The sequence below is a fragment of the Nicotiana sylvestris genome, chromosome 5, assembly GCF_000393655.2.
Source record: "Nicotiana sylvestris chromosome 5, ASM39365v2, whole genome shotgun sequence".
NCBI lineage: Eukaryota > Viridiplantae > Streptophyta > Magnoliopsida > Solanales > Solanaceae > Nicotiana > Nicotiana sylvestris.
This window is the reverse complement of record NC_091061.1, coordinates 114,523,825-114,531,137: the sequence shown is the minus strand read 5'-3', so window position 1 is coordinate 114,531,137 and position 7,313 is coordinate 114,523,825. Positions and strand designations below refer to the sequence as shown.

Below are 7,313 nucleotides of genomic sequence, written 5' to 3'. Positions count from 1 at the left end.
GCTACAAAATACGTATATCTAAATTGGATATGTTGCCAAGATGAGACAAGGCTAAAAATCAACACATTCAGTAAGGGGTGTACTAGCACATAGAGGATATACATTTGTACCCTCCTGAACTTGTCTTCGTTAGTCAGTGCATGCCAATACTATTGGTAGTCCTAATTAATCCCCTAAACTTGGCAATTTTATGCATTTGACCCATGGCAAGGAGCGAGAGAAGCACAACCTCTTTTATATGCATGAAAATGTCCCAATCGTCTATGTCTCTTCGGTATCGGTGTGTTTCGATAATTTTTTGATACTTTTTTAATGTCATGTAAGAGTTGCTAATAGAAGTTAGAATGTGATAATATACGTACTTGCATAAAACTTTGGAATTTTTTTTAGATATTTTTACTCTTTAAAAAGGTGATGGGAATATGAATCTCTTTTCATCCCGATCGATTAATTAGTCTATGAGTCTTTCTTATTATTTTTTGTGTATCCCCTAATTCTCGGATACAAAATGATTCTATGGCCAAATCCCAGTTTGTGAAAAGTTTTTGATGCCTTTTTTTTGTTTTTTTAATAATGAAAACATCTATTTTTATTGAGGTACAAATAATATTTTTTTTTATTCTTCATAATATTAACCACATTTCTTATCAAGATTGTCCGAATGGAGATTCATCCCACTATTTTACAGTAATATAAAAGAAATTAAGTTAAAATAAGAAAGATATAAATCATACAAGTAAGAAGCTATTAATCACGTTAGGACTCAATGATAGAGTCTATTTGTCATGGCCCCAAAGTTAGGAATCGTGATGGCACATAGTCTCTAAGATTAGGTAAGCCTAATACATGAAGAGATCTAACAGAAATAACCATTTAAACTATCACTACAACATTATGCATCGATAGCTACAAAGTACATCGTAGCTAAATATGAAAAATTCCGTGGCTAAACACTTTAGCTACAAAAAAACCGTAGCATTCGTAGCGTAGCTAAAAGCTAGCTACAAACTTTAGATGATCTGTAGCTAAGGACTAATACATATTGCTACGAATTTTTTTGTATTGTAGCTATATTGGTAATTTTTTTGCCATAGAATATATACTTATAGCAAATAATTTTTTTCTTTTGCCACGACAAATAAAGTATGTAGCAATCTTTATATTGTAGCCATAAGATGCTCTACTGTGGCAAAAAGTTTAATTTATTTGCCACGAAAATTTAAATTTTGTGGCTATTTTTATAGTTTAATCTCATGGCAATAGCACTTATATTTAGCTACGAGTAAAAAAAATTATAGTCATGAATCCATTTTTTTGCCATGAAATGTATAGATTTATAGCTCAATTTTTTTTGCATTTGCTAGAAAAAGTAAAAATATATATCCATATTCTTGTTACATGGCAATTATATATATTTAGTTACGCATCAATAATTCTATTGCTGCAAATTGAAGAATTTGTCATAAGCATTGTTAGGCACAAAATTTTTTAAGCTAAGAATCCAAATCTTTTAAATTCCAAAATAGGTTCCAAGTTAAACATAATTGTATATTCAAAATTTCAAAACATTTACAATATATAATTCTCTATGAATCGGATCGTTCTAGCAATATTTTGCTTGAGACCAAAAACCACACAACCTTCTCCCTTCTTGCATGTCATTGCTTCAATTGCACCTTATTTTGATCAATATCGGTCTTAGCTTGAGATTTCACAATTTGCCTGTCAGTTTTGATAAAGTAAATTAATATTAGAAAACCAAAAATAATTGATCATATATATATATATATATATATATATTTATATATAAACATATACATACACTTTATTAATGGTTCAGAATAATCATTTTTTAGAAAAATTTAAAATTAGTAATAGCTTTACTAATATCTCCTTAATATGCTTACACGACCAATTTTATAAGATAATGAAACTCTCAATAATCTTAAAACGGATAGTAAAGATCCAAATACTTTAGAACACAGTTAAATCTTTTGCCTTAGAAGTTCCTTTTAACAAAGACTTAGCTCATCAAGGAACAATCATGTAGTCCTACATTATCATTTCATGGAAGAATTATAGGAAAGGAACCCATAGATATATTAATATGAGCAACAATAGGGGAACAATAGGGGAACAATAGGCGTAGGAAATACCAATAGAACTCACATCGATGAAAGCGGGATAACGATTAAAAGTCTTAATCACCTGAAATCACCTAGGAAAAGGATCAAAATTAATTTCATAAAAAATGATTAAAAGCATTTCCTGAATCATATTTCAGAAGGTTCAACCATAAATGATAAATTGTTACTCATATATCAATCTAATAATGAACATAAAAATTAAAAAATTTCTCCTTCCAATTTTTTCTTTTCCCAATTAACTAAGAAGAAGAATAAAGATGCTCTAGCACAACTGACAAATAAAGTTTGCTGTACACATTGAAAACAATAAAAAGGAAGAAATAAAGCAACAAAAGATATATACTATATATATATATATATATGTTAGTACTTAGTGACAAAAAGTACTGAGATTTAAAGAAGATAGAAACATGCCTTCTCTAGTGGATGACTGAGGAGTTGGGAAATGGGAGAGGGTGTAGCGGCTGGAGAGATAAAATAAGGGTGAGGGGTAGGTTTTGGGATCTCATTCTTCCTTTATATCCCTAACTTTTAGACTTTTACTCCTATTTTTAACTTTTTTATGTACAAAAATTATAAATGTAGATAAATATTTAGTTTACATTATACACAGTAGAATAAATTAAATATTTTCATGAATAAAGTTTTATTATTATTCAAAGAGAATATAATTGCTAATCATTATAATTAGATACAAGATCATAGTTGTTTAAATGTGATATATTAGATAAAAAAAATTGAATTCAATAAAACACCTCGTGATTACTAATCTCGTTGAACGTAATGTGATAATTACTTTGACATATCCAAAAAATGGTAATGCCTTATTTAATAAAGGACCAAACCATTATAAATATATTTATTGTCTATTTAAATATCTATAATTAGTTATACAATGATCTTATAGTTATTTAATGTCACGACCCAAAATCCACTAAGGGTCGTGATGGTGTCGGACACCATTGTCAGGCAAGCCAACAACAAATAACTAGTAACTTTTCGTTTTAAATGTTTCTGAAATCACTTCTTTTATACGTTTAAACAATAAGGAATAAATTTTCACTGAATAAATAATGATATCTTTAACAATTTCAAAATACTGACTACTTCCATAGACATCCCAGAACCCGGTGTGCATGGGCATTTACTAGGAAATGAAATAAAATACATTAACTGTCCGAAATACAAGTGGACAAAAATGAAAATACAATACAAGACTCTGAAGGGGACTCTGCTGGCTGCGGGTCATCTCGATAAATGCAGCTCACCTAAGTCTCCGTATCAACCATGCCGCTATGCCACTAGCCACATATGAACCTGTGCAACAAAAATGCACAACAAAGGTAGTATGAGTACGAAAACAACGTGTACCCAATGAGTATCCCATTTAATCTCGAAGAAGTAGAGATAAGAGGTCGACTTCGACACTTACTAGTGGTCCAATGATAATATAGTAAAAATATGAGGAGATCAGGAAATTTTTGTTAAAACAACAATTATAATTCATAAAGCCAGATAACAGGTAAACAACTTCCCAAATAATAATAATGGATTTACAAAGATTTACTTTTCATTATCTTTATCAATTTATCTCCGGCCAGGAAAGGCAAATGTAAACATTTATAAATCTCAAGCAACAATACAAACATGCGCATATCATGCCGAGGTCGTACGACCCGATCCAACATAAATGTAAAATGTGCACTGCCGAGGGTCGAACAGCGCGAACCATAGATGCATCTATTACCCCGCTCGCGAATCATCCATGCGACGCGATCAACATAAAATAAACAAACACCCTACTCGCGAATCATACATGCGACGCGGGTACACATAGAATCACATATTCAAACAGCTAATCAAGACTTCATTAGGGAACAACTATCCAAGGAAAATCCAATTCTCTTTTTACAATTCAAGAAAATGAAGCTCAATCTTTTAGAAATTCACTTACTAATCCGATGTGATTTAAGCAATTCAACTCGTCATTAGGATAACAAATATTTTCAAGTACAACATGCTTTTGGGTCTTAGACTACCCGGACAATAGCATAATAGTAGCTACGCACGGACTCTCGTCACCTCGTGCGTACGTAGCTCCCACAAATAGGAGCACATAACCAATTAACTCACATATGGGGACAATTCCCTCTTACAAGGTTAGAAAGGAGACTCACCTCGCTCCGAAGCCTATATTCCGATTCAAGAACGCGCTCAAACCTCTAATTCGGAGCCGAACGATCCAAAACTATTCAGATAGGGTAAGAACGAGTCAATACATGCCCAAAAGTTCATATTCTAATTATTTAACCAATTTTCCAACCCTAAATGCAAGGTTCCAAAAATTCATCCCCGGACCCACCTGCCCGGATTCCGAAAATTATTGAAGAAAATTGTTACCCATAACCTAAGGATCAATAATATATGATTTTTACTCTATTCCCTAACAAATTTCGTGGTTAAATCTTGTTTTTACCATATTCTAGGTTTTTCATTTAAAACCCTTGATTTTTCCCTAATTTTTACATGTTAATCTACCCATAATCCATGTATTTAACTTATGATGTGTAGAAATTACTTACCTCTTTGATGATGATGGAACTCCTTCTCAAATGCCCTAAAAAATCGCCTAAGACCAAGTGGAAAATGGGCTAAGTCACGGAATAAAAAATTATTGCACCAGACGCAGAAGTCACATTTGCGACTCCCAGCTCGCAATTGCGATGGTCGCATTTGCGACAAAGGCATCGTAAATGCGAAGCCCAGCTTTCCCTGCCATGGTCGCATTTGCGACAAAATTCTTCGCAAATGCTAAGAGGCAGCATCGCAAAGAGATGGCCCCCTCGCAAATGCGATCTCCACCCAGGTTCGCAAATGCGAGCTCCCTCTTGCAAATGCGATGTCGCATTTGTGACTCAAACACCGCAAATGCGGTCATACCAGTACCAGCAACATCAAACCTTCTCCAAATTTTATTTTTGATCCGTTAACCATCCGAAATCCACGCGAGGCCCCCGGGACCCCATCCAATCACACAAACCAGTCCCATAACTTAATACAGACCAACTCGAGGCCTCAAATCACATCAAACAATATCGAAATCATGAATCACACTCCAATTCAAGTTTAATGAACTCTAAAATTTCAAACTTCTACTTTCGGTGTTTAAACCTACCAAATCACGTCCGATTGACCTCAAATTTTGCACACAAGTCATATTTGCCATTATGGACCTACTCCAACTCCCGGAATCGGAATCCGACCCCAATATCAAAAAGTCCATTTCCGGTCAAACTTCTCCAAAAACCTTCAAATTTCTATCTTTAGCCAAATGACTCCAAAATGACCTACATACTTCCGAATTCACTTCCGATCGCGCTCCCAATACCAGAATCATCATACGGAGCTATTCCCAGACTCGGATCTCAAACAGACATTGATAACCCTAAAATGCACTTCAATCCAAACTTATGAGATTCTTCCAAAAATGCTAACTTCCACAATAGGCACCGAAATGTTCCCGGGTCTTCCAAAACCGAGTTCGGGCATACGCCCAAGTCCGAAATCATCATACGAACCTGCTGGAACCTTCGAATCCCAATTCCGAGGTCGTTTACTCAAAAATCCAACCTTCGTCAATTCTTTCAACTCAAAGCTTCCGAAATGAGAATTCTCTTTCCAAATCAACTCCGGACTTCCTGGAATTCAATTCCGTCTGTGTGCACAAGTCATAATACCTGAAGTGAAGCTGCTCGTGGCCTCAAACTGTTGAATGACGCGCTAGAACTCAAAACGACCGATCGGGTTGTTACATTTAAATTCTATACAATTAATTAGATATAATTAAATTGCTACTTTAATTTTAATTGGAACTTATAGTTATAGGTAATAATTATTTAATAACACTTATAATATAGACAAGAAGAGTTGTTCTGATGGTAAGCAACCTCCACTTCCAACCAAGAGGTTGTGAGTTCGAGTCTACCCAAGAGCAAGGTGGGAAGTTCTTGGAGGGAAGGATGCCGAGGGTCTATTTGGAAACAGCCTCTCTACCCCAGGGTAGGGGTAAGGTCTGCGTACACATTACCCTTCCCAGACTCCACTAAGTGGGATTATACTGGGTTGTTGTTGTTGTTGTTATAATATAATTATTTTTGTTATGGACTTCAATATCAACCATATAAAAATCTTAATTCTTAGAGTAACTAGCTATTAGAATTATTTTCTTAAATTACATAACTAGAAAAACATATTTTTAAAAAACTAATATACTAGTTTCTATACTGTCAGCAAAGAGATTTTGGTTAAATGTCAGTATGGAAAGTAGCGACCGATTTTATTTTTGTTAAAATTCCATAATATGTTTTTGTTTTTATTTTAGTGATCCTATGTCTATTATTATTCTGCAGTTACAAAATTTCATCTGCCACAAAAACTAGGTTTTCTTTTACTGTTTATACTGTTAGTATGTTCTTATGTGTATTTGGGACCTTTGGTCATTTGTCAAAATTAAATGCACCAAAATTATCACAAAGTTCTTAATATACAAGTAATTATATTAAAAATGAGTGAAAGTATATAAAATTACTCTAAATATTTATTTTAAATAATTAAGGACCGCACATATATAAATATCTCTTCAAACTATCAAAGTCTTCACTATATGAGTACTTATTTTTTTAAGAAATGCTTAACATACAAAGATATAAAGCTTATTTAAAAATAATAAAGGATCAAACAAACATAAATGCCTCTACGACAATAAAAATTTAAAATTTACATATACAATTATATAGTTAATAATAAAAAACAACAACAAAATATATAAATATGAGCTTGATCAAGAAATCAATTGATAAGCTTTGAGGCCATAAGTTACTATGTGAATGATCTATTATTGAATATTATTCTTTGTACCTTAATATTTGTTGTTTGAGAATTATTACTTAACTTATATGCAGTTACGAATTTTTTAACATTTTTGGTGTAATCTAACCTTTATATTTAAAATTCATTTTTCATAAAATTTATTGAAAAACTCTTGTAATGATTTTTTAATGAAGATTTTTTTATTTAACTATGAGTTTTTGTTATGACTAATTTATTGTGGTTCAAAATAATACTATTGATATGGTAATCTCATGTGCATGACAAAAAGTTATAACT

General features: G+C 32.7%; 1 long non-coding RNA gene across 1 annotated transcript; it reads right to left on the bottom strand.

Moving 5' to 3' along the window:
• Positions 1 to 1,523: 1,523 nt before the first annotated feature.
• On the bottom strand, positions 1,524 to 2,626 carry LOC104220559 (uncharacterized). The gene is made up of 3 exons (XR_709538.2): positions 2,562 to 2,626; positions 2,170 to 2,208; positions 1,524 to 1,722 (listed from the first exon to the last, which is right to left on the bottom strand). It is a non-coding gene; the product is annotated as an uncharacterized lncRNA (long non-coding RNA).
• Positions 2,627 to 7,313: the final 4,687 nt, after the last annotated feature.